A 4,598-nucleotide genomic window follows, 5' to 3' on the forward strand; every position below is an offset into this window, starting at 1 on the left:
TGCTGCAGGAAGAGGATAGAAAAAAAAGAAGACAATGCAAAAAGCCTCAGAGCACCCACAAATAACCTCTTCAGTCTAGACTGGGGTCACACTTCTTGCCTGCCGTCGGGAGCTGAATACAGACCAAAAGCAACTTCAATAACCTTCTGTCTTCAAAGCCTTAGATCCAAAGTGCCACATTCAGCTGAAGATTTGTTCTTTGCAGCAGCAAAGACAAGCCTTGTTTAAACTCTTAGGCTCTCTCCAGCCTGAGCTGGGATTTGAGATCTGCTCTTTTCTGCACCACCGATTCACTCCGAGTGACCACGTGTCTCAGTCCCCCTGCCTTATACACTGACATTCATTCTCTTTTCCATCAAGGGGATTTCCAGGTTTGGGAATTCACGCTTCCGAGCCTTGCAGGACAGGGAAAGACTCTAGCCAGCGACGCTGGGGCTCCTCCACAACACACCTGAGGATTTGAACCCCACGTTGGCTCTCAGGCTCGTAGCCAACGCTACAGCGAAGCAGCATCTGGTATGGTACACGGTTTGACTCGGGTCCAAATTCCAGCTTCATCGACTACTTCCTATGTGGCCTGAAATGAGTCACCACATCTCAGTCCCTCGGCTCCCCTCTGCGTGGAATGGGACTAGTGGGAAAGGGAGCCCGAGCGCTGCAGGCACTACATGGGGAGCATCACCTTGGAGAGGAGCTACTAGGTGAGTGCTCATCACTAGTTTTACAGGCTCTGGACGCGAGACAGGGATCCTGAGTTATTACCTCCATTTGGGTAACTATTCACAGCCACCCCACCCTGAAAAACCATCTCTGGAAAACAAGTCCTCTCCATCCCCTGGTACACAGCACGGCCCCGCATCCCACGGCGGAGACAAGGGCCCATTCAGAGCTGGCACACAAGGGACAGGCTCCTCTTGGGTCAACAGAGCTGGCCTGGTTTCTGAGAGCTGCAGATGGTGCCCGGCGGTAAAACGAGCAGAGCCCAGCCGTGTAGGAGGGGGACGGCAGCCTGGTGCAGCTGGAAAGCGCGCTGGGAACCAGTTGATGCTGGGGAAGCAGCAGCGACAGGCCCAGCTGGCAGGGGAGAGACGCAGAGATCCAGGGCAGAGGCTGAAACAACCACAGCACGGAGAGATCCTGGTGGTGAAGTCTGACGAGGGGTGGGCTCACCGCTGCAGCGACCGTCCCTCGTGGCTGGAAATGCTGAAAAGGCTCACTGTGTTTACCCACCAGCAATCAAGCCTAGGAAAGAGTCTGCTGACTAATTAGCATCTAGGAGTCAGGACAGCTATTAAACAGAGGCACCCCCGTGGGTGGGCATAGCAAGCAGATTATCAGGAGTAAGAAAAACAACCCCTCCAGATTAGCGCTGCTTCCCAATGACTCATGGCAGCTCCTTGCAGAAGAGGAGCTGGCAGAGCCTCTCTGATAACCCAGCACCAAGCTCGCACCGTCTCGTGACGGCAGTCACAACGCTGCTCCTCTCTGCGCAGGGATCCACACGCTGCCAACGGGTGACTGCTTTGATTCACATGCGCAGGCCTGAAGTTCACAAGCCAAACGGATGATGTGTGTTAGACATAGAGGAGGGGATGTGGCAGCCAGCTCTGGGTGAAGAAACCCTTTCCTGGGGCTCTGAAGCAATCGGCCGATGCCTTCTCTGGCTAACGGCTGATACAACTGCAGAGGGTCCCACCTCCCAAGCAGCTCTTTTTAAAGAATGTGAACCCAGGCTCCCCCAGACAAAGCATCCCAAGCTGATCTAAGTGCACAGCTCATCAGCCTATGCTCCCACACGAGCAGCTGAAGATGACAGTCTCGTTTCCAGCAGGCTACAGAGGCAGGGCTGAACACCACCGTCCTGCATTGGTGAGCTCCAACCGCTGCATGAAGCGGGTTCGCCCCCCGTTTGTCCCATCTTTGCCGATTCTCTGCCCTATCCACCTGTGCAGGGGGTGTAAGAGGCTGGACAGGAGGAGTGCAAATGCTCCGAGGTGTGCAACAGGTGACTTCTAAGATACACGAGCACATGCACAACTGCCAGACGGCAGGTTTGTGCCGTAGTGTCTGTGGTACCCTCGATGTCTGATCCCACTCCTTTAGCTCACGTCCCTGCAGCTGACTTGCAGCAGATCCTGCAGCCCCACACAAAGGTGCGTTACCACATCCTACTTTTACAGCTGAGAAAACTGAGGCAGGGGAGTGACACCACCAAGCGATGCTCAGTAACTTTATTTTCTCACTCTTGTCTGGTTTTCCCTGATGCAGCTTGGCTAGATGAATCTGCTGTCTCCAAGCTTAACTCTCTGTCTGAAGCTGTCTTCACCTGCCTTTTGCATGGACAGAAAGCTCAGGGAGGGCACTACCTTTCAGCAAACACACCACTGAGTCAGGAGCCGAGACCTAAGCTGATGCTGTGCTCCCAAACTGACTGGACGAGTCCCCTGTCCTGTCTCAGTTTAAGCTCTTTGGGACAGGCATTTCTTGTTACCCGTATGTTCAGTGTCTGGTACAACAGCTGTGGTATCTGCGTTATACCACTCACAAGGAGATCATCACAGGGTGTGGGTTATTGACACTGCAGCAGAAAGCATATCCATGAAACCTTAGTGCCACTTTGGACACAGAACATATTTATTCCTAGTAGACTCTGTTTCTCCCCTTTTAAAACAGCATTTAAATACCCCTCCGGAGCCTGGCTGCCCATCTCTCTAAAGAGCAGGAAATAAACAACCCATCGCACACTAGACCAACCTGCCAACGCATCCCCAGAAAATTACTGGGGCGAGAATTCCCCATGCAAAAACCACAGGGCAGTACTGGAAACATGAAACAACATTTACTAGTTCTGCCACCCTAAATCTACAGGGAAAAAGCACCAACTGAAAGCTAATACAACTAAGTGACCAAATGCACAAAGTGTCATGGAAAAGGAAGCTAACACAGTCTCCAAATCTTTACAAAGCCTCCCTCTGCCAGCTTGTCAGGGCAAAGAAAGGAGAGAGCCAAGAATCTGTACGGGAAGATCTCTCAAAGCTCAGAGAAAAAAGAAGAAAGGGAGCTTCGTGTCTAGTGTCCATGGATGCAGCACATCCCACCTCCACCTTTTGTGGTTGTGTTGCCCAAGACCTGTCGGTAACCGTCCCTGGAAGGGACTGGCACGCAGGGTATTTAGAGGTGGTAACAAGGCTCCTGGACAGCAAGATATCTGCCAAGCAGCCAGTTAGGAGCAGGGGAGAACTTTGCCAAAAACTTGACATTGGAGTGTATTGTCTGGGCAGGACCGGCTGCCTCCCAGACCGGTTCACCTGGTTTGAGCTTTCCAAGCCGAAGCTCGAAGTCACCCACTGCAGAAGAGAGATGCTGTCTATGACCACCAGCTGGAAGCATGGCTGTGACCTCCGGGTAAGGGATGGGAGCAATCAGGAGACAAAATGACCCAGGAAGAGCACAGCATTTTCTTCCCCCATGAGCAGAAGAGGAGGAAAGCGTAGTGCTCGTTGCTTTCCCTTTGCTTGCCACAGACCTGGATTGTCCCATCAACCTGAGGGAGCCGGCGCAGAGACAAAGAACCGAGTGAAAGCACATTAGAAAGAGAGATTTAACTGGCCTAGCAGGATTTAAAGCCAACTAAGCATTTCAGAACTGCGTCCGCACACCAGGAGGGGAAGGGCAGGGTTCAGATAAGGCAAATGAGAGCAAACGTGAGGACCACCAGATGGGAACAGCACTTGTGAAAGCCTCCCCAGAGAGGTGGGTGCCCTCTCCCCACGGGAGCCTTGCTCCCAAGGCCTTGTAGGGAGCATCTCCTTCGTCACCACCAGCCTCCTCTTCCTAAACACCACCTGAATCAGACACTTCACTCGTTTCTCCCATCCCCAGGTGCCTCGACAGGAACCGGGACATCACAGACAGAGGAACCAAAGCAGGGGAGGTGCACACAGAGAGCGCCCACAGTCCCTCGTATTGAGTAGAGGTGGACAAGGAGTGACACCCCGCACAGGAGAGGATAACGGGGGGAGGCATGTGCGTTGGCAGGGGCACCTGTTTGGGACAGAGTTGCTGCCACCCAAGGCGACAGCTCTAAGGGCTTCGGGAAGGGATGAGGTTTCTTCAATATCTGTGGAAAGAAGGACGGTACAGCCCTGGCTCCGAGGCCACCCCAGGGGGGCCTTCAAGGCCCTGACCCCCTCCACCCTGCTTTGCATGGGGCGGAGGGTGCACACAGGGGTCCCCGCAGCCCCCACATGGCCTGCCCTGCCCTACAGATGAGGGGGCAATCCTGGCGCTACCCTCGTCCCTTATAGAGGGGGACTTCCTCCAGCAAAATTCCCCTGCCCCATAGCCTGGGGAGCCCTTGGCATCCCCCCTATTGCAGGGGGGAACCCCGGGGCCCCCAGCCAGCTCCCCTGCCCCATAGCCGGGGTGGATACCCCCGGTATCCCCCCCCACCCTTGCAGGGGGGTACCGCGGGGCCCCCAGCCCCATAGCCAGGGCGGGTCCCCCTGACAGCCCCTTCCCAAGGCAGAGGAGCTGCTCCAGCTCCCCCACCCAACGCCCCTCAGCTGGGGAGGGGAGCTGCGACCCTTGTACCCCCG

Source organism: Aptenodytes forsteri, unplaced genomic scaffold (assembly GCF_000699145.1).
Source record: "Aptenodytes forsteri isolate BGI_AS27 unplaced genomic scaffold, ASM69914v1 Scaffold142, whole genome shotgun sequence".
NCBI classification, from domain to species: Eukaryota; Metazoa; Chordata; class Aves; order Sphenisciformes; family Spheniscidae; genus Aptenodytes; species Aptenodytes forsteri.